Source organism: Balaenoptera musculus, chromosome 15, assembly GCF_009873245.2.
Source record: "Balaenoptera musculus isolate JJ_BM4_2016_0621 chromosome 15, mBalMus1.pri.v3, whole genome shotgun sequence".
Taxonomy (NCBI): Eukaryota; Metazoa; Chordata; class Mammalia; order Artiodactyla; family Balaenopteridae; genus Balaenoptera; species Balaenoptera musculus.
Window position 1 is genome coordinate 37,049,548 of NC_045799.1, and position 23,962 is coordinate 37,073,509.

General features: G+C 40.7%; 1 pseudogene; it reads right to left on the bottom strand.

Moving 5' to 3' along the window:
• Positions 1 to 7,915: 7,915 nt before the first annotated feature.
• Positions 7,916 to 23,340, bottom strand: LOC118881608 (annotated as a pseudogene).
• Positions 23,341 to 23,962: the final 622 nt, after the last annotated feature.

Consider the following 23,962-nt stretch of genomic DNA (forward strand, 5'->3'; position numbering starts at 1 on the left):
TTAAGGTAATTATCGATATGTATGTTCCTATGAACATTTTCTTAATTGTTTTGGGTTTGTTTTTGTAGGTCCTTTTCTTCTCTTGTGTTTCCCACTTAGAGAAGTTCCTTTAGCATTTGTTGTAGAGCTGGTTTGGTGGTGCTGAAATCTCTTAGCTTTTGCTTGTCTGTAAAGCTTTTGATTTCTCCATCAAATCTGAATGAGATCCTTGCAGGGTAGAGTAATCTTGGTTGTAGGTTCTTCCCTTTCATCACTTTAAGTATATCATGCTACTCCCTTCTGGCTTGTAGAGTTTCTGCTGAGAAATCAGCTGTTAACCTTATGTGAGTTCCCCTGTATGTAATTTGTCTTTTTTCCCTTGCTGCTTTCAATAATTTTTCTTTGTCTTTAATTTTTGCCAGTTTGATTACTATATGTCTTGGCACGTTTCTCCTTGGGTTTATCCTGTATGGGACTCTCTGCACTTCCTGGACTTGGGTGGTTATTTCCTTTCCCATGTTAGGGAAGTTTTCGACTATAATCTCTTCAAATATTTTCTCTGGTCCTTTCTCTCTCTCTTCTCCTTCTGGGACCCCTATAATGCAAATGTTGTTGTGTTTAATGTTGTCCCAGATGTCTCTTAGGCTGTCTTCATTTCTTTTCATTCTTTTTTCTTTATACTGTTCCACAGCAGTGAATTCCACCATTCTGTCTTCCAGGTCACTTATCCGTTCTTCTGCTTCAGTTATTCAGCTATTGATTCCTTCTAGTGTAGTTTTCATTTCAGTTATTATATTGTTCATCTCTGTTTGCTTGTTCTTTAATTCTTCTAGGTCTTTTTTAAACATTTCTTGTATCATCTCGATCTTTTTCTCCATTCATTTTCCCGAGGTCCTGGATCATCTTCACTCTCATTATTCTGAATTCTTTTTCTGGAAGTTTGCCTATCTCCACTTCATTTAGTTGTTTTTCTGGGGTTTTGTCTTGTTCCTTCATCTGGTACATAGCCCTCTGCCTTTTCATCTTGTCTATATTTCTGTGAATGTGGTTTTTGTTCCACAGGCTGCAGGATTATAGTTCTTCTTGCTTCTGCTGTCTGCCCTCTGGTGGATCACTGCTTCTATTTTATGTTTTGGTTTTTTGGCCCCAAGTCTTGTGGGATCTTAGCTCTTCGACCAGGGATTGAACCCATACCCCCTGCATTAGAAGGCGAAGTCTTAACCACTGGACTCCCAGGGAAGTCACAAGGGGATTTTTTGAAAGCACCCCAGGGTATTAATGTACAGCAAGGTGGAGACCATTTCTGGGTGTTATGTAGAAGCAATGTAAATTTGCTCTTTATTTGGTGCTGGAATATCTAGGGAAGTAGAGATTCTTTAGTACCTATGAGCAAGGGCTGTAGATCACAAGATGTCAAATGCTAAAAGGAAAATGATAGGAAGAGTTTCCATTGGCTGAACCCTCCATGGAAGCTCCAACTTTGTAGACTCCTCAAGACTTTACTGATAATGTATTCTCTCCCAACACCTACTCATGAGAAGTGAAATACTACTGAGGAGAGGAGCTGAAATGGAGGAAAAGTATGACATCTGCCTCCTAGGAGGAAAGATTTTCTTTGACCAATGCATTTCATAAGTCCAGGAGGCAGCATCAACATAGAATACTATGTGAGCAGTGTCCCCTGCAGTTGTGCATGCACCAGCCCGGTCTATAATTCATCTTCATGAAGAATGCACACCACTGAGGCAGGTTGGATCAACAGTACTGCCTCTTCCTGAAGGTTATTTGGCTTCACATTGCTAACATCTTCCAAAAGATTGCAAGTCACATTTCTCTTTATCTTCAATAAATTATCCGAAGAACTCCAAGGGCCATAACATTTCATAAGGAATTCAGCTCTGGTAACAGAAAGGCAATATTTTTGATCTCTAGCTTTTGAGGTAGGCAGCTGGAAATATAACCAAAGGATTTCAAGTTCACAAAAGTGAAACCAAGGGAAATCTGCTAATCCCTGTTCACTCTCTAATATTCCTGTGTCTTTTTATGTGACATAGAATTGATAGGCTCAGAATATGCCATAAAAATACTGTTCACTTCATGCTTGGTTCTTTAATAACATCTTAACTCTTTCACTTACTAGCTATGTGACTTGACAAGTTGTTTGACTTCCCTCTGTTTCCTTGTGTGTAAAATAGGGGCACACAGTTACTATAGTAGTGATTAGTACTATTCACCAAATATTGCCTGTTCCCTCCACTTCTGGATATACTGTGGGTTTGCACTCCCTGCCCTGCCCCCTTGTGGTTGGGTGGTGCCAGGTGATTAGCTCTGAACAATGAGTTGGGAGCAGAAGTGATGTTTGCCATTTCCAGGCTCGAGCTTTGAGCTGCAGGTTTGAGACTCCCTAGGCCTCTTTCTCTCTCTCTGCTGCTGGCTACACTGTCAGCCAAGGAGAGATGGAACAGGGCCCAGAGCTGCCTGTCAGTGGATATGGTGGTTTATAAACAACTGAGATTACAGACTGTTGACTACCCTGACTAATAGACTTATCCGTAGGTTTGTGGTGAGGACTTAATGGGATAATATATTGTAGGCAATTGCTCTACTTACTATCTGTCACACTATAAAGTGCTAAATACATATATGTTTCCATCTTTCAGTTAGGCATTACTGGACTTCTCTGTCTAAATATTTGCATTTGTGTAGCTTTCAGGAATTAATTTTCAGGCCAGGATTGAATGATACAAGCTACCTTTAGAAGTGTCTACTCTGACATTTACTTATATATGAAAATTATTAGTCAGCAAGTTAATAAATCATATTTTCAGCTTGTGATAATTGATGGTATAAAAGAACCTCTAAGAACTTAACATTACATTGCTCACAAAAGTGAAATAGTAATGACAAAAACTGTATCTAATCTTCTTTTTAATAAATAACCACATGTAACTGATTTACTCAGCTCTTACCAAATCAAGTGAGGGAAATCTAAACTGATTTATAAATATTGGAGGAGTGTTTAGTTTTAACACATAATAAATGCAAAGCATAAGGATTTAAAGAAGAAACTCAAAAGAAATAATATTCTAAAATAATGTTGGTTCTTCCTTTCTCTCATTGCCATTTTTTCAAACATTTATGTTCTACCTATAAATATGCACCTGTATAAATTATGACTAAATCTATTTACACTGCTTCACGGTAAGTATTTTGCTGAATGTGTGGGATTTTAATCTCCAGTGTATTCTGTACTAAAGGATAATAGATTTGGCAACAGAAATGGGTAGTTATGTTCCATTAAAAACCACCTCTACAATTCATAACTGGACTGAGGTTCTGCTCCCAAACCAATGATATGCTTAACTTCCAAAATGTCTAAAACAAATTCTCCAGTTATGATTTCCAGAGTCATATTTTCCTCCATTTTAAAAGATTGTAATATTTATATTATTTTCCATGAGTTCTCTAAATAATAGCTAAATGTCTTGACAATAAGTATGATTTGTTACATTCAGTGATCTCTTGATAAGTGGTAGTTTGATTGTTTGCTTACATTATCAATCATCATGCCATTTATTTAATTTTTATATTTATTTTTAATAATTTTTTCTTATAAAAGGAATACATAATCATACAAAAAAAAAAAAACCCTGCAAATTAGGAGAAAAAGAAAAAAAAAGTCACCCATTATTCCAGCCCTAGAGAAAACCAGTTACCCTCTTGAGGACTTTTTATTAGTTCTTTTGCTCTGCATACATTTGCCATAAAGGTACAATACAAATACAAAGTAATATATACTGGGTTTTTTTGGATAAACAACAAGGTCCTACTGTATAGCACAGGGAACTATATTCAATATCCTGTGATAAACCATAGTGGAAAAGAATATGAAAAAGAATATATATGTATAACTGATTCACTTCACTGTGCAGCAGAAATTGACACAACATTGTAAATCAACTATACTTCAATAAAATTAAATAATAATAATAATATATACTGTTTTTTAGCCTTCATTCTTGATTATAAATGTAACCTATATGACTCCCTATAAAGAATTCTGAAAATATAAAAATTAAGACAAAAACATAAACCAGGGAAAACCCATCAGAGATTATCATTATTCATATTTTAGTGCTTCCATTAAAAGCAAACATTACTCAGCTACTTCAGAGTTCACTCAAAGAAATATTCCCTAAAATGGTCCTCAGCAGCACGATTATGTTTTCCAAATTTTTATTCACTTCTGAGTTGGATCACCATCATTCATCATGAATTTGCAATAGGAGACAACTACCTGTTACATCCTGATGTTATAGATACAAAAGACCCAACCTCTTGTCACCAATAGCTCCAGGTTTGGGGAGGATATAGACTAGAAAACAATGACAATACAGAGTGATTAGGGCTAGCATTTGAGATAAGCTCAGTCTGCAACAGAACTGGTTGGACAGAACATAAGCCTATCCTGTTGGGGGAGAAAGAGTCAGGAAAACAAGCTTCCTGGAGGCTACACAGTAGGGCTTCACTCTGAGGGAGGGGTGCAGCCAAAGACGGGGAGAAGGAGAGTCAGCAGGGAGCATCCACTGTCCAGGATCAAAGATAATCCCACATTGTTGGAAGATAGAAGGATCGAGACAAGAGATGAGGTGGGAGAAGTTGGCACAGGCTTTGTATTCCATAATGAGTCTGAGTTTTATGGAGAAGGTAACAAGGCAATTAAGCAACAGAGTTGACATGATCAGTGTGCATTTAAGAGGAGCACTCTGGCTGCAGGCGGGAAGTGATGGGAGATATGGCAAGGCTTAGGCTGAGGGCACAATAAACTACGGCAGTCATCCAGATTAGACATGGAGAGGACTGGAGTGAAGGCAGCCGTAGCAATCAATGTCAGGAATGTCAAGGAGGTTTAGAATATTCCTTACACCTCCATGTGCCACTTAGGGATTAAACTTGGATATTGATCATGCCAGCCAAATTGTTGATAAGACAATATCTCAAGACTTACCTTGATGATCTCCTTTGATATGAGATTAAACAAGACAAATAAGAATATATTTTGGATCCTGCTCCAAAGGGATCATCATATAAGACCTGGGTAAGATCCCAACACTATAATTGAAGTCAGGTAATAGGGACATATGCTATATCACTCATGGAGAGGAATGGCTTGAAGACCCTTTTAGGGCAACGTGACCACTGCAGAAGAACTAGAAAAATACTTTGGGTCATGATGATTTATCTGAGCTGCAAGTTGAAAGTAGAATAAATCTATTCTGAACAATGTACTTACTAAATCATAGTCATTCATAGTATATTAACAAGACAGTTACCCAAATGGGTACACATTTGCTGAATAAACAAATGTTGGATAGGGGATGAGGACTTACAAATGCCAAGGTATGTAGAGGTTCAATACCAATTTTGTTGTCGACTGGGATTGCTAATGTGGTTTGCAGAGTTCTCCTAATCAAGGTGACTGACACTGAAAGCTATCCAAATTTTTTAGCACAGTGTTTACACCTGTCTATCATTTGGCTGCTGAAGACTTTTTTTTCCTTTAATGATTAGAACTTTCTGAAACTGGTTTGGATTGCTTCATGAGGGGATAATGAGTTTGCTGTCACTAGAAGTATTCTTCTTAAAGGCTGAAAAAAAAAAACACTGGAGGACAAGTTTTAAGCAGGATTTATATGCAGATTAAAATACTGGTTTATAGCTTTGGATGGTTTTATTTTTCTGTTGTAGTCATGGGATGATATGCTTATATATTACAGTAAGTCCCCTACATAGGAACCTTCAAGTTGCGAACTTCCAAAGATGCGAACGTGCGTTCACATATCCAAACACGTAAGTTAATACACGTGTCTGGTGTACATTGTCACATATGTGCATCCTCTACAAGTGGTTGTGCTTTTGTGTACTTTACTGTACAGCACTGTATAAAGTACAATAGTACAGTATCTTTATTTTAAGCCCAGGATGTCCAGAAGCAAGTGTAAAAACAGAGGTGATGTAGCTGGTACTGCTAAGAAGCACTAAGCGATAACGATGGAAACAAAAGTGAAAATAATTGAGAGAGTGGAGCGAGGTGAAAAGATGGTAGATGTCACTCATTCTTATAGTAACTGAAGAACCAAAGAGATTCATGATGCAGGAAATGCAATCCAGTTCTACCGTGTCATCTATGATGAGGAAAAAAAAGAGCTACTACCCAGACATCACTGGATCGTTTCTTCAAGAGGGTAGATAGAATTGAATCCAGCAAGGAACCAGAACCTGTGTCATCCACATCAGGCATGAGTGAAATTGCAGCTTACCCTCCGTCTCCTATTGCTGATGATCCTTCAACTCTACCATCTCCCACCTCCTCTCCCTCCTCCAGTGAGTAACTCTTCTTGCCTGTTCACTTGATGCCAGCCCCTGTATGCCAGCTGTTGTACTGTACTTTTCGAAGTACTGTATTGTAAGATTAAAAATGTTTTATTTTTTGTGTTTGTTTTTTATGTATTATTTGTGTTAAAAGTATCGTAAACCTATTTTGTGTTTGTTTGTTTTTTATGTATTATTTGTGTGAAAAGTATTATAAACCTATTACAGTACAGTACTTTATAGCCAATTGTGTTTGTTGGGTACCTAGGCTAACTTTGGTGAACTTAAGAAAAAATTGGACTTATGAAAGCACTCTCGGAATGGAACTCATTCATATGTAGGGGACTTAGTGTACTTTTTCTTCCCTGCTACTCAGCACTACATAAACAAATTTAACTAAGTTGATAAAAGATTTAAGATACAAGGTCAGAAACCAGATACCTAGAATTCCTTCAACACACATATTTAAAATTTGCATATGGATGATTAAGTTGGATCTTCTTACAAAGCAATGATTTAAAATTTTAATTCATTCAGCCTTAATTGAGAGCTAACTTTGTGTTGCTGGATATAAAAACAGATAGGTCATACATAAAGGGCTATTTAAAATTGTATCAAATTACAAACTGAGTACAGGTGTCTACTTCCATCATACCGCCTGTGCAATGAAAGAAAACTTGATGAAAATAATCCATCATAGTGCAGAAAAATATAAGGTTTTCCATCAGAGGAACAAAAATTGTGAGAAATCTCTGGAAGATAGAATACAATCATGTGCAAACAAGACAACAACTCCAAATACATATGGGAGAAAATGATTCTTTCAAAAGTTAGAACTACCAGAGGCACCTCAAAAGGGCCATGCCATCAATGGAGGAGTATGATTTAAGGGGACCCTGCCATTGCATATTGATAAGTGATGCTGTTTCCATTGATAAGATTTCAGGAAATCTGTTAAGAAGTGAAATCTGAAATGGCTTCTTTTTTTTTTTTTATAGTTTTTAGTCTTCTTTCTAGCACTACTTACTGCACGTGCTCAAGTTGAAGCCCCGTGCCCCTTGGGAGTGTATTACATTGCAAAGAAGAGAAATGTGACTCAGACAATTTTGACAGTGACTCCATAGCAAGAAAAAAATCATAAACTCATTTAAGTCCTTCTCAATGCCACATAATTACTTACAGAATATTGAGATCCTAAGACAAACTTCAGGACTAGTGTCCGAGAGATATGGAATTACCTTTCAGCTGAGAGGCAAGACAGAGTTGGGAAGTTGGTAACTCAAAAAATTTGAGAAGTCCAGCCCCAGGTATCTGGATTGTCATCCCCACCATCTTTAGAAGGGGCTGAAATTTTCTGTGTCTCCAATGAGATGTCTTTTTTTCTAAGGAACTAGATTAGAAAAATCTAGGATGGAAGATGGGAACTCTCAAAGCAGCAGCCGGTGAAAATGGGATTAGGATTTTTCCCCCAATCAAGAGCTTTTATTGCATCTTTAAAATATCACAGATGAGTCTGAAGTATTATCTGGCATCTTGCTGCTTCTGTAGCTGGACAACGTAGGTCTTATTCATCAGCCTGCTGAACTGTTCCTTTTTCAGAAACAGAGATAGCATCCAGAAGTTTTCTGATATCCTTGTTTTTAAGTATTGTGGCTTGCTGAATCAAAGCAGCTGAATTTGATACAAGTTCAATGTCATTTCCTTCAAAAATGAACTCATCTTTCTAGGCTTGAGATACTAAACAAGCAATGCCTGGCCTCATTTGAACCCTGTGGATATATTTTTCACATTCCCCAAATTTCAGACTTCAACAAGAGAACCATTCTCCTAAATAATGATGTTGATGGGGAAGTGAGCATACACAGACCTCATCTTGTAATGGAAGCCCAGTGTGACACCCTTGACCATGTTCTGTACACGACTACAGATAGTGTGAACCGTTGCCAGTTACTTTCTATTTCCCCACCCTTTGTCAACCCGGAGCCTCATCTTTTTCTTTCCAAGGAGACTGAGTTCTACATTAATATGATTGAAGTCCCTCCACAGGGTGCCTCTGGGCCCTTCTCAATAATTGTGCATCCCTTCAGAGTGATGTCGACATTTTCTGGAATGTCGACAGTCTGATTTTGAGAATGGTTTTCATTCTTGCAGTAGATGCAGCAAAAAGAGTGGGATTAGGCCATTAGACTAGTGGGTGGACAAAGAGAAATTGACTAGAGGAGAGAAACATGATGTTGAAATGGTAGCAAATAGAAAATTTGAAAGTTTATCCTGAAGGATGGCTAAAAATAATTTTATTCTGAATAAGAATGTGATTGCTAAGAATCACTCTTCAAGCAATCAAGGATTTAAATTTCCTTGTTTAGACTCAGAATTTAAATGGGAAAACTGATGCAGAAGACTTCAGGACCACTCTCCCCTCTTCACATGGCTGGCTTCTTCCCATCCTCTGGGTTTCAACTTTAAGATTGCATTCTTAACATAAGGTTCTCCCTGACGACTTAGCAATTGGGGCTTATATAGTGCATTGAATGCAACACATGTGTGTTCTAAACTCAAGTGATTAGACACTGATGGGCCCCTAATACTGTTCATGAACATTTGCATCCCAGGTAGATGCTGTCAGAGCATGTGTCCTGCCCAGCTCCTGCTGGTCCTCTCTTCCAACTCTTCTCCTCACTGACAGCCTCTTAGAAACCTCTTGCCACTCTCCTGGAGGGCTTCCTCTGGCTGCAGGGGCATGACCCACCATGCAGGCTGGAGGTATCTGTGAATCAATGCCTCCAGAAGCAGCCCTCAACAGTCATCCAATGGAAAATGTCAGATAAATACCCCAAACCTCGCCTCTCAGGTGGGGCAACACTGAGGCATGTTATGCAAAGTCTCCCGAGAGTCCCCAGAGGCCTGAGCCCCAGCTGCCCACATCAGGAATTCTGCTCATTTGCACACCCTTTGATTGGTTTTCTTTCCTTCCTTGTCTCCTTCCCCACTTGCCTTCCAGTGGTTCCTGGGATCGTCCCCCAGATAAACTACTTGCATTCACATCCTTATCTCAGAGTCTACTGGGGAAACCCATACTAAAACAGCATTTTTCCACATAAGAAAATTAACCAACTATGGAGGAAAGTAGATGAAGACAAATTTGAACTAACAATGACTGATGATTAGGAAGCAAAGAATAACAGCAATTAAAAACCATAGAGAACACCCCTAGGGATGCACTGACCAGTGTTTCCACCAAGCCTTGTGGGAGTTCGTACTCCCTGCCTGTGCACAGCAGCAGTGCATGTTTTCCAGTGCTGTGAAAAATTCAGCGGAAGCCAACTTCCATTGGAACCCTGAATTAACTGTTCTTATTAAACTCCAATATCGTGCTATTTAAAACATATGAGGGACTTCTCTGGCGGTCCAGTGGTAAGACTCTGCAATCCCAGTGCAGGGGGTACGGGTTCAATCCCTGGTAAGGGAACTAAGATCCTGCATGCCGCAAGGAACAGCCAAAAAAAAAAAAAAATAGTATAAATACTAAATTTTGGTAATAGTTAATTCCTCATATAGTCACTTACTAGTATGTAGCACTTGCTTATATGTATAAAATATGAAATGATATCATATGGTACATCATTTGCTCATAATAAAGAGGAAGCTCTGTGCTTTATCAGTTTAAGATTCCTGAAAGCCTTGTGGATACTGGTCCACACGTTCACCACCCTGCACTAAATAGAGACCATACTGGGAAAAAAAAAAAAAAAATTATCGCAAGCAAATACCCACTGTTTTCTTGGCAGCCCGACTCCGGAACCAAACATACCTTAACAATTAAGTTCCTAGTCCCTGAAAGAGTAAACATACTTTCAGGGGGAAAAGAAAAACATACAACAGTCTTACCAAGTTGCTTTTTTTTTTTTTTAACATCTTTATTGGAGTATAGTTGCTTTACAATGTTGTGTTCGTTTCTGCTGTATAACAAAGTGAATCAGCTATATGTGTACATATATCCCCATATCCCCTCCCTCTTGCGTCTCCCTCCCACCCTTCCTATCCCACCCCTCTAGGAGGTCACAAAGCACCGAGCTGACCTCCCTGTGCTATGCAGCTGCTTCCCACTAGCTATCTATTTTACACTAGGTAGTGTATATATAAAAAACTAAAAATAGAACTACCATATGACCCAGCAATCCCACTACTGGGCATATACCCTGAGAAAACCATAATTCAAAAAGATACATATACCACAGTGTTCATTGCAGGTGTATTTAAAATAGCCAGGACATAGAAGCAACCTAAGTGTCCATCGACAGGCGAATGGATAAGGAGATGTGGCACATATGTACAATGGAATATTACCAAGCTGTTGGGTTTGATATTTATACTACTCTCTTTCTCGGGTCAAGGCTGCGGAGTATAAACTGGGCTCCAGCCAGGTTATAACCACTTTCATTCAACAGTCATTTTCCAGAAACTTCTGTTTTCTGGAAGAGATTTTTAAAAATAGTACCTGGGAGGAAATCAACCATGCTTATGTTGCTGAGTGATTCTAATATGTTTGAGGGGGAGTACGGCCCATGCATGTTAAATCATTCACTGTTTGCAGAGAACTTCCTTTGGGTGTAGATTTTCTTATTCTCCGCCACCAGCAGCTATTTTTCTAGTCGCCTATATGTGTTTGCAAGTTTGTCTCCCTCAACTGGACTGTACACGAGTGGAGGGCCACGATCTTGCCTAATCTACCTCTGCCTGCCCGCGACAGCGCAGGTCAGTAAAGGGAGAGGGGAAGCGGGGCTCCGTTGCAGGAGGGAAGAAGGAGGAGCCCTGAGGCGGGACTTCCACTGCAGCGCCCTCTGCAGACCTCATTGATGGCTGTGAATTCACCACCAGCTTGGCTTCCTTCCCTTCCCCATCAAGTTTCCCCCATTCCTTTAGGGTCTTCCTGAAGCCCTTCCTGAATAAACCATTTGAACATGATTCTTGTCACAAGGCTTTCTTCTGGGAATCACCAGCTGACTTCAACACAGAGGACTGAGAATCAGAGCACGGGAAATATGCAAGTTAGTGGTTACCATCTTGTTTTAGTTAACGGTCCTCTGTTTACAAGGAGGAGAAACCCATTCAAATTAACTTAGATGGAAAGTATACAAAAGACTTAAATTCCAGAGGTACACCGTGGCCTTGGGGGAATTAGAAAGTCACCTTAAATGTGTTGGGGCCACATAGTCTCTCTTCTCTGATTCTCCTAGCACTTGTACTCATCTTTTTTGCTGCAGTTAATATTTTCTACGATGCTTTACTCTAATGTGCTGTGTTGGCACATGGCTGCAGCTTACTAAGGGAACATAACCCTTGCCCTGTCTCTACAGAGAACAAACTAATTCAGTCTCTTAGTGCCCTAGGCCCAAATGCCAGGGAAAAAATTCAAAACACCAGAATCTGATTAGCCCACCTGGGGCAGGTGTCTGCTCCATGACAATCAGATGTTGCCTCGGAAGCAGGGTCACCTGCCCCAACACAGCCACTTCTTCAACAGTACTGTGGGCATGGGTGGGCTTTTTCAAGAGGGATTGTAGGCTCAAGGCAATGACTGATATCTTTAGGACAATAACAAGCCAAGACTTTTTTGTTTGGCCTTCAAACATCTCAGTGTTGGCCCTGCCCTACCCTCTGAAGCATAGAGATCCCCACTCACTTGAATATGTTCCATCAACCTCGGTCTCATGGGCTTGTTCACCACGTATCAACATGCTAGGCTAACTCCATCTCCATGCCATCTGTCTCATTGGTCCTCAGATGATACAGGCTTTGGCTTTGTTTCTACAAACACTATCCTTCCTTTATTTCCTACCTTCTCCATGAAGCCTTTCCCAAGAATTCCAATCCTCCCCTAATGCCAATGCATTATTTATATTTTGTCCATTTGCCCGTGTTGCATGGTAGAAGCAAGGTTATCTTCCCTATTCTGTAAGCCCCTCAAATCAGTGGGACGTCATACTTCCTGTTTCTGTTGCATCCCCTACAGCACTTGGCATCATTCTAAGCATACAGTCAGCAACACACAGCTGCTCTGCTTCATGTATTGACTGAAGTAACTAAGCTTTTCTACAGCACTTACTTCAGTGCCTTCCTCATAGCTGGAATAACAAGCCTTTGAATTACCGCCCCTAAGGTGGTACCACTGCAATGTGAGCTCGCTCTACTTCCAACTTCCAGTATCTTCATCTCACACCAGAGGGTGTCCTCCCAAACAGCAGAAAGCCACCCTGGCCTCAGACACAGTAGATTGGACAGTCTGGGTGGTTAACCGCTGGCAGCCCTCCACCAGTGATGCTTAGAGGCAGGTGGATATATAACTCAACTCCCTCCCCATCCATAAGTCAACTCTGAGTCTTGCACATCAGCTCCCAGAGTTTCCCACTGGGCTTGAGCTCTAGTCGCCCACGGTGATAACTTGCTCCATAAGGCTGCCTACCCTTCTGTGTCACCTCCACAACTCCCTGCTAGTGTTTCCTGGGACCGCCTCCCACGTAAACTACTTACACTTGAATTCTTGTCTCAGGGTCTGGTACAAGAGAGGGGACCTACACTAAGATGAGATTCAATAAATACTCATGATTGAAGGAAAAGGTGATTTCACCTTCCCCCTCACAGGCCGAGAAGCCAGGCCAGGGGCAGGGTTGGATTTCTCAAGCCCAGGGAGGATAGAAGTCTCAATTTCCATGCTGTACCTCAAAAGTGGAAATACCCAGAAAGGAGAGGCTTCATGGGAATCAGTTTAAAACACAAAGCACTGTATCCTTGGGGGCAGCTGTGAAGTTCACAGTATCCAGCTAGGTCTAGAGAAGGCAGGTGCTACAACACAGCTGTCCACAGTTTACTGGCCCAATTTGGAATGGGCGATATATATCTTGGCAGCCCAGAAGCCAGACCCCCATTTTTCCTGGTTTCCACTAATACATAACAGAGATGAATCGAGGAAAAATAATAACTACTCTTAGACTTTTTGCTAACCTTGATGGACTACATTTGACTTGGGTTATAAAATCAGAAAAATGTCCCCTCTCTTGCATCTTAAATTTTGGAAAAATTTCTACCTGCTAAAATAGTTTTCCAGAAATGAAGTGGACAAAAGCTATACAAATGCTTCAAGGATCATGGGAAAAAGCAGTTACCCCGGATCAACTGGAAGTGCAGCTTGAATATTTCTGATGGTTGATTGCATAACCATCAAGTTCTTGAACATTTAACATGTTAGTCCTTTGTTTGCTGGAGGAATGCAATTGCTCAATGAAATGCGAAAGAACTTGGCAAGGACCATTTTCATGATTATCTACCAAGTTCTTGCTTTAACTTGTTTGCTTAATCAAATGCCTACTTATGATCTCCTTGGGAGGTTCTAAATTTCATTAGCTCTTTCCTTAAAGAGAAGTTAATCTACTCAGGAAGGAAGGCTTATTCATCATAGGTCAGAGAACATAAACACTTCCTAATAATTAGTTCCAAGCCCCAGTTTCTAGACGACTAACCAGTTCAGCAAAATCCTGGTTCAGCAGAACCAGAACCTGTTTTCAGCAGAACCACTGCAACCAGTGCAAAATGTAATATCTCATTGAACTGTTTTGTCATTACAGTCCCAATGTTTTGCTATAGCTAAGCAACAATTAAACCAAATGATGCTTGTCTTTTCACTGAGGGGATCTACAGAACAGCTCTCTGTCAATAACTTTAATTTGAGATCTGCCTGCTGTACTGATGAAAACCATCTTAATGAACTTGTGAATTTCTCATTGTCTTCTATTGTAAAAATGTACAGCAAGTTTCCTGCTCAACTATGCATAATCAGAAGGTGAACACCCTCGCTGCTGTGGACTTGAACTTGAATAAAAACTTTGTCTTCTCAGAAAGATGGCATGCTAGATGGAAGAGGGGCTTATAAAAGCCTTTAATTTACAAACGAAGGATGTCTTCCCTCTGCACATTATCACGGTAGCCAGAATAATGGACCTTTCCTCCAAAATGTCCACATCCTTATCCTTGGAACCTGTGAATATGTTTCCTTACATGGCAAAATGGTCTTTGCAGATGTGATGAAGTGAAGGATCTTGAAATGTGGAGTTATTCTGGATTATCTGGGTAGGCTCAACCTAATTACAAGGGTCCTTAAAATCATAGAATCTTTCCCTGTTGTAGCCGGAAGGAAATATGACTACAGAAGAATGGCGAAAGGCATGTAATCTTGCTAGATTTGAAAATGGAGGAAGAGGTCACAAGCCAAGGAATGTGGCTGGTTCTAGAAGCTGGAAAAGACAAGAAATAGAGTCTCTCTTAGAGCCTCCAGAAATGATCACTACCCTGCTGACACCTTGATTTCGGCCCAGTGAGTCCTGTATCAGACTTCTGATGTCCAAAACTATAAGATGATAAATGTGTGTTGTTATAAGCCACTAAGTTTGTGGTAATTTGTTGCAGCAGCAATAAAAACTAATACAGTTATACTTAAATAATTCCTGGAAAAACTTAAGTAAGAAAAGAAAAAATATATTATGGTAAAGTTATTTCTTCTCCCCCAAAATATCTAGAAGTGTGACTTTTCTTTTTCTTTTCCACCATCCAGGATTAATAGCTATTAACTCTTTGTGTTTGTGGCCTTTCGCTCTGTTTTGTAAAAAAGTACAATATTCATTACAGTTGAACATCAGGTCCCCTTTAGCCATAATGCCAATTGCATTCCCTGACCCACTCCACCAATCCTAATCATATTTTAACATATATTTTTATAATCTATTAAAAATATTATATATAAATGTATAATCATTAGTGTGCACTTTCTAAATTTTTCCATATAATGTCATAGAATTAAGGGCTATTTGACAAAAGCTGGAAAACAGGACACAAAGTCACTACCAAAGATGATGCATCTTAAGAAAGAAAGAGAGGTCTAGCTGATAACTCCCTGGCTTCTCCCTGTTTTCCCTTTGCTTTCTATCTCCTGTCTCCTGGCCACGTTTCCCACAGGCCAAATCCGGCCAGAAGCCCATTGGCTGGGAAGTCCGAGAAATGTAGTTTGCATGATGAGCCCTCTGCAATGCAGAAGAGGACAGGGGAGTGTGGAGAAGAGAGCTGAAAGCAAGCTGGCAAATGCTTTGCAGGGCGTATGCTAGATTTACAATGAAGTCCTTTAAAAACCCTGCAATTTTCAGCTTTCCAGATGAGGGTCATATATTTTTGTTTTGTTATCTCTTTGTGCCAGAGGACCTTTGAATGCTTAAAAGGAAATTCTGAAGAAGTCCCTACCATGGGGAAGGGGGTCCAGTGGGACCGGAGCCCCCCAGTTGGCAGGCCCCTTGAGACTCGAGCCCTCATTTACCTTCTGCTGTAACTGTATCTTCCAGCTTCTGAGCGGAAAGAAGGACTCTAGAATCATGATCTCTGGAAAGAGAGAGAAATGAAGCAAAAATGAAGCTTCCCAGGGTGGGCAGATTATTTCAATAAAAATATCAGACATATATAAATGAAAACATTGACAAGACACCAACAAAAATATGCAGTATGAAAAGATTTCTGGAAACAATCTACAATATCTCCTATTTTGCATTAAATAGAATATTTCCCTTTTTATTTTATTGATTGATTGATTATTATTATTTTTGGCCGTGCCACACAGCATGTGGGATTTTAGTTCCCCGACTAGGGATAGAACCCACGCCCCCTAGAGTGGAAGCGTGGAGTTCCACTGGACTGCCAGGGAAATCCCTTTTCCTTTTCAAAGTAAAATTTTCAGGAATTCATGTTTTTACCCTTCAACTAGAAGGGCATCACACAGACCAAGAGAACAAACCAAAGGATTGTTCACTGATCAAATAATAACATGAAAAATAATCAAAACTGTTTAATTAGATTGTTCCAGACTTTTATAAGGAAAACTAACATCAGAGGGGTTGTTGACATATTTCTTCAATGTTTTTTCAGCGTAAAAGCTCACATCCTGAACGCTCTCAGCTTCAGAGGTTTGATAAGCTCCACCCTATCGAGTACAAGTAGGGTCTTCAAATCACTATTTAGACAGAAACTATAGACCAGCACCATCCAATAGAAATATAACATGAGCCATGTTCAAAAAAATAAAAGGTGGTGGGCGAAGTGAGTGAAGAGGGTCAAAAAAGGTACAAATTTCTAATTATGAAATAAGTCATGGGGATATAATGTACAGCATGGTGACTATAGTCAATAATGCTGTGTTGCATATCTGAAAGTAGCTAGAAGAGTGGATCTTGAAGAAAAACATAAACAAAAACATGAAACTGGTGAAATTAATTTTAAGAATATTTTAAACTCAGTATATCGAAAATATTATCATTTCAACATGTAATCAATACAAAAATAATAAAATAATTTTGCTCTTTTTCAAACCTAATCTTTGAAATCTTACATGTATTTTACACTTTCACCATGTCTCAATTCAGATACTAAATTTTTATTGGGAATACTTGATTTGTATTCAGATTTTATAAAACATACAGTTGCTAAGAAAAATTCATGTACTCTGGTTGTTCCAAGCATACATTAAAAAAAAGTTCTTCAGTAACTGGATCAAGTATAAATTTTTAAATTTAATTTTAATTTAAAGTTAAATAAAATTAAAAATACAGTTTCTCACTCATAACGGCCGCAGTTTCTGTGCTCAGCAGATACATGCGGCTCACAGCTACCGTACTGAACAGCGAAACACTGCATCAGAGACAAGGACTTGTAAAAACCTGAGGTTTTTTTCACCGTTATAACTTTTTCATGCTACTTTTCAAGGTGACCTGTTTTTTCTTCATAAGGATTAATCTGAAGCCTTTAAGTAAAAAGTACCTGTGTTCTTCTTACTGGTGTCAATAAGGAAGTAATGGCTAGAGAAGGAGGGAAGCTTCATGTAAGAGTGAGAGGATGTTTGTAGGTGCATCAAAGAAAGAAAAGCAGCCTGACTCTCCAAGGTCTTCTGGACAGAAAGAATAGAGGCCCCCAGAGCAGAAGAATGGGCTTGGAAAGTGACCTTGTTCACTTTCAGACAGTGCTCTTCGTCACAAATGACAGATACTTGATTCAAACTGGCTTTGACAATGAAGGCTCTCTGTGGGCTTAAGGAACTAAAAAGTCTGCAGGCTCTGTAATGAGAAGCTCAGGCATGGCTGAATCCAGGGTCTCAAATAATATCCTTAGGAATTGATTTATCTCAGTCTCTCAACATCAGTGCCCACTGTATTGCTTTCAGTCTCAGAGTTTCTCCAACAGTGGCAAGATGGCTGCCAGCTATCCCAACCTCATGTCCTGTTCTTCATCCCTACCAGAGAGGATGCTTCTTTCCTAAAAGACCCAGCATAAGTCCTAGGGCTGATGGTCATTGTCCTCTGCTTGGGTCACTTGATCATTTCTTAAATAATCCCCAGGCCTGATTGACTTTCCAACCTTGGAGATGGAGGGTCGGATCTGCCCACTCAAACCACATGGACTCGATGAGGGAGCCTGGTTCCCAGGGAAAATTAGGTTGCTGTCACTAGGTAGAGAGAGAAGTGTGCTGGGCAGGAAAAATCTTTTGTATGTCAAATCAAGATGCTTGGCAATGAGGAGGCTAGTTGGTTCCCCCCAAAATGATTATGGTTATTCAGATTTTATGTGGCTTCATTAGAAATACTGTATCGTCTATCAGGTGTTCCATCTCCTTTTTCCATTAGTCTTTTGGGAATCCACACCTTTTTCAAGTTACTTAACCTTGAGGAAGTTGTTTAACCTCATTGTGCTTCAGAGTTTCCATCTGTAAAATGGGGACAATAATAGGACCTACCTATCACATTTGTAATAAAAATTAAATAAGCTAATATGTGTGAAATACAAGATAGACAATTTATGAATAGAGTCTGGCAGATGACAAGTTCTAAAAAATTCCACTAAATAAACATGTAAAAATGTGATATTATATACTTTTCTTAAAAGATTCATTGCCTTCTCAGATGAGTTCATATATGGCTCTTTCTGTCAAAGTAGGTTTCAGAGAGAGGAGAGACTACTGAAAATGTTTATTGGATCAATGAATGAATCCCATTGTCAGAGTTAAGGATGTATATACATTTTTTTTCAAAGGCATACCTATGTCCTTAAATACAGTTTGCCTGTATTGTGATTTATCTCTTAGGAACATATGTCAGAATTTAATTAAATTAAAACCAGTGCATTCCTCCTGTCAAAGACACTCTGACTCTGGTTAATGTAATGGCACCAAAGAACAATCTGGGTATTGTGATCATCATGAGGAATTGTCTCCATCTCTATTCTATTCTTATTGTCCCAATACTTGGTTTAATTAAGTCATAGGAATTATAGTAAATGGGGTTTATCTGGGAAAAGACTCCTTGAGAAATCAAGGGACCATCTCCAGTTGCCTCTGCTGGGGAAAGCAGGACTCAGTTCCTACTTGGGGGATGAAAACACCCAGACACGGAGGGAGACTGTGGCTGCGAATTGCCTGAGACCGAGGCTCCTGAAAATGCCGAGTTGATATCTGATGAGAAGGTGACCCTCAAAATCCTTTTTTGTTGGACATATTCAATCAATAAAAGCCACCCGTGAAAGGTGATTCAAGGTACAACATGCTTTGCCTTCCCTAAAGTACTGGTGCCCTGTATCCATCCCTTCCCTCACACCTGGTCTAAAATGACCACCCTGCAGCACTTCACTGCCTAGGCACTGCCTTCAGTAGCCCCTTGCCTGTTCCACAAGCACATTTGCCACCTGCAAGGACACACATTCACCTCCTGGCCCCCCACCACTGTCACACAGATAATGTATTAGATCACCCCATTCCCCACCCCTCACTGTACCCATACCCTTCCGTAAATAGCTTTGCATTTCCTTCCACTAGAAATCTTGCTTTGGTCCCACGTGGGCTTACTTTGGCTAGTGGAATATGGACAGAAATGGCAGTGAATCAGTTCTGAGCCTACACACAAAGAGGCAGCACCCTTTCTGCTTGCTTCTCTTGTGCAGAGTTCTGCCACATCATTCCTCTGGTTCCAGAAATATGAAACATGTATGGAACAGAGCCAACCTGGCAAATCAGCGAAACTGTGAGCATGACAATGCATGTTTATTATTAGCCATTGAGATTTGGGCTGCTTTGTTACATAGTATGGCTCAGTTATAGTTGACTGGTAAACAAGCTATCAGCCAAGAGGGAGCAAGGAAGGCTCTGAGAGTCTTGGCCACAGCAGGTGAAGTTTTCCGCAGGGGTGGCAGAATTTGTAGCATCGTCATTGCAGCCGTTCCTTATCCCTCCTTCCTTGTTTTCTGTAATTATAGAATCTAAAAAGTGAAATGCCCAAGTTTCCAGAATGTTTTACAGCTGGGCCGTCTGATCCAGTTCTAGCCAACGACATAGAAGTAGAGATTTGCAGGGGACTCCTGAGAAAACTTTTGCTGTTTGAACACGAGAGAGACTTCCGGTACCACCCTCCTCCCTTCTTCCTGCCTCGGAGTCAGTCGCGATGCCTGAATCCATAGCAGCCACTTTGCAACCAGGAGGTGAGCAGCATGAGGTTGAAAAACCAACAGCTTAAGGAAGACAGGAAGAAGATGGAAAAAGATGGAAAAATCCTGGGTGCTTGAAGAGATTGCTGAATAGCTAAACCAGCAGCAACCAATGCCTATCTCTGGTTTTCTTTTAACGTGAGATACAATCAGTGTCCCTTTTGTTTAAACCCCTGTTAGATGGGGTTCTGACATCTAAAGTGAAATGCATTCCCGGATGATATGCCTATTTTCTGTTTGGACTTGGGTCTTGCCCAGTCTGTTTACGTCAGAAAGATGATGCTGCTTCCTCACTGGGAGGAGCTGAGATAGAAGGAAACTCCAAAGGTTTCGTAACTATTGTGGGGAGGGAGAGGGAAGCAGCAGTCTTAGCTTTTAACATCAGATAGGAGTCCCCTAGGAACTGAGACCGGGGAAAATTTGATTACTTCTCTCTCTGTCCTGACCCACTCAATCCATTAAAATCCAACCCATCCATCATTCTTAGCCTGTTCCATGAAGCTTTCTCAAATTCCAGCCAGAATGACTCACTACTTTCTCTGAATTCCTCGAGTTGTTTGTTTGCTCGTTTATTTCAGCCTATGTGTGCCCCTCAATTGACACATCACACTTGGCTCTGCATGAGTCCAGCTATATATGTGTCTTATCTTCCCTACAAGGATAGTGTCTTAGTAGCCCCTGCAGAATCTCTTGTAGAACCTAGTAGACACTGGTCGGCATGCATCAGGCCTTTAGAACTAGTGGTAACTATTAATCAAATAAAATGCATATGGGGTTTCCCTGGTGGCACAGTGGTTGAGAATCTGCCTGCCAATGCAGGGGACACGGGTTCGAGCCCTGGTCTGGGAAGATCCCACATGCCGCGGAGCAACTAAGCCCGTGAGCCACAATTACTGAGCCTGCACGTCTGGACCCTGTGCTCCGCAACAAGAGAGGCCGCGATAATGAGAGGCCCGCGCACCACAATGAAGAGTGGCCCCTGCTCGCCGCAACTGGAGAAAACCCTCACACAGAAACGAAGACCCAACACAGCCATAAATAAAAAATTTTTTAAAAATGCATATGAACTTGCTTTATAGCAAGCCTAGCATCACAACCAGGTTTGTGGGTGTATCTGGAAACCTAATTAGGGATTGGCAGCAAAAACAGTTCGGTTTAGGATACCCTCTACTATAGAGGAAGCAGATTAAGAAAGAAATCAGGGGACAAAACAGAGGAGAAATAAAGAACAATCCAAAGTCACCTCCAAAGAGACCAGAGTCTGTACAGTTCATTCCCTCTTGGGAATGTTCCTATCAGAAGTTCTGATGACAAAGAGTCAGCAACCTGGCATGGTTTTGCATTTCTATCCTGTGCCTTAAAATATATGTTGGATCGTTTAGACTTTTTAGCTTCCACTTTAGTTAAAAAGAAGAGGGAAACTTTAATTTGGGCAGTGCCTGAGCTCATAGTTAAGAAGTGGGGTGGTGTGGTCTTGGACTGGGTCCCCCAGAAGCAGGGAAAATGGCTTATTTGGGAAGTGATTCCAGGAAACACAGGGGATACTGTGGAAATGGTGGTGACGGGAAGGAAGCGAACATGGGTGGGTTAATGAGTAAGTTACACCTGTGTGTACCTGGATCTTGATCCTGGCAGGGAGCTCTGTGTAGACTCCACCTCCAAATTGTTCCACTATGTAAAAAAAGTCACTAAACCAATGTTGGAAGAAAATATTATTTTTATAAAAGGCTTTGATTGGTAGGCTTGAAGTTACTTTTTTTTGGTTCCTTATAATTGTCTAAACTTTACATATTTTCCACGATGAACATGTATCAATTTTTTAAGTTCCTCACAAAATCTTTGAGAAAACATCATGTCACTTATTACCAATAATGATTCTAAAATGATTTTGCTGACTTGGCCCATCCGAGCCTCTGCTGTTAACTTCTGTTTAGCTCAAGGGTACCAGCTCTGTCCTCCTCATTCCCCAAGATGCCCATGTCACACTCCCTCCCACCACTATGCATTCACTCTTTTAAGAAAATATTTATAGGGTCCCCACTGTGTGCCAGGCACTGCCCTAGGCACTAGACAAAACCAGACATTGTCCCAGCCCTCATGGAAGGAACTGAGTAATAAAATAAAGCAAATTTTAAAGATTCTGTCTTTCAGAAGCACTGTGCAGGAGTGTTTTTTTTGTGGGAATTCTATGAGGTCCCAGTTCTCCGGGAAACTATAGTAGGAGATTTAGATCCAACGGGGGAAGCTGTCCTTAGGAAGTGAGGTTCAACCTAAGATCTGAAGGATGCAGAGGAGTTAACCGGGCAAATGTTAATTGCATTTCTAATGTGTGCATGGGGTCATCATGTTGGGGTCTTGGAATGCTACGTTCAAACCTCTGTCCTCAAAGACATAGCCATCTAATAGCCCACAATCAAGTTTCCTAAAATAACAGAGAAAAAACAAAACAAAACAAAACATTGTTGGATCAAGTCCCCCAGTGTCTGTAGGAAGATGTGAGAGTTCAAAGGAAGAGGCAATCAATAAGGCTAAGTAGACAGGAAAGCCTCTTTGGAGGAAATGTAGCTTGGGTTCAGGTTTTATGCCAGCAACAAGGAAAGGTTCCCACGGAAGGGGAACAGCACACACAAATGCTCAGAGAGCTCAATGTCAGGGATCCTTCTATTGAACGGTGAGATGACCAGCAAGATGAGAGTAGCAGATAGGTATTAAGTGGAAGAGATGGGCTGTCCTTGGAAGCCGGGTAAAGATTCCTGGACTTGATGTGATGGGAACTAAAGAGCAAAGACTGCCAAAATGCAGGCATTACCTACAGGAGGATTGATGCAGCTGACTTTACCCCTGGGAAGGAGGGGAGACAGAGGGGCTGGCAAGGAGGACCTTCTTCCTTGTATCCATGGTAAACTAGGATTTAAGAGGTTCACTGAATTTTTAGCTTCTGAAAAAGAGATTTCTATTAGAAAGGGAAACATCATTATATTGCTTGATAGAATTGGTCTCATCTCATTTATTTTATCCATCTTTCTCTTACAACCAAGGAAATATACTGAAACCCAACCAATTTCTTTCCTTTCCCAGAAGCTCTCCACAGGAAGGAGACCATATTTGCAAGTCATCTAGGACTCAGCTCTCCTGGAGCAAACCCATGGAGTGAGAGACCCTTCTCCTGCTCTAGGGAACACCTCTTCCCAATCCCTAACCTTCCTGACTCACAAAAGTTGCTGCCAGCCGTGGTGGGGTGGGAGTGAGGGCAGGAAGTATAGGTCATGCTGACAAAGGGTCTTCATTGCTGCAGAGGCATGAGGGTGGGGCTGAGGGATCTCTTCCCTAGCAGAGGCTGGTGGACCAAGCGGTGCCCATTCTGCCCCATTGCTTCCCATGGCCAGCAATTCCTCTGGCTAGACCATACCTTTGTAGGCCATTTTCTACCATGTCCGCCTACTGAGATAGCCCCTCCTGTGTTCTAGATCTCTCCAAGAAAGGTGAGTTTCTAAGTTCTACTGTGTTCTGTCTTAGTGAACACTTTAAGGGCTTTTTGAGCAACAATAGAGGAATCAGCTTTACCCCTGCTTCAGTGCACACAGTAAATCCCCAGTCAGGACAGCGCTAGAATTTTCTATATGGGACACATTAATAGGTGGCAATCTGGAACTTCACTCAAAACTCTATTTGCCTACAAACACGCTGTTTTGATTTTGATTTTATGTTTACTGGGGCAGCACATGGAAGTAATGGGGTACGACAGTCCACAGCTTCCAAGCTTGTCCCTGATACCACCCCTGAGCCCTACAACTAGGCTTCTTTTCAGTTACAGACTTTCATAAAAAGTCCTACACCCTCATCTGTACTTTCACACCAAGGACAGACAGAGGCTTGCATGCAGAAATCATTTACAGTGAAAAAATTGGTCAATTAATTATCTAACTTCCCTACAGAGCTGGCTACTTCCTTCTCGTGGGAAGGTGAACACCTGCTGAGAAGGTTCTCAGGAATCAGCTTCCGCCCGAACACCCCACCCAGAACAGACCTTTCAGCTACCTGGGGCTTCTCTTAG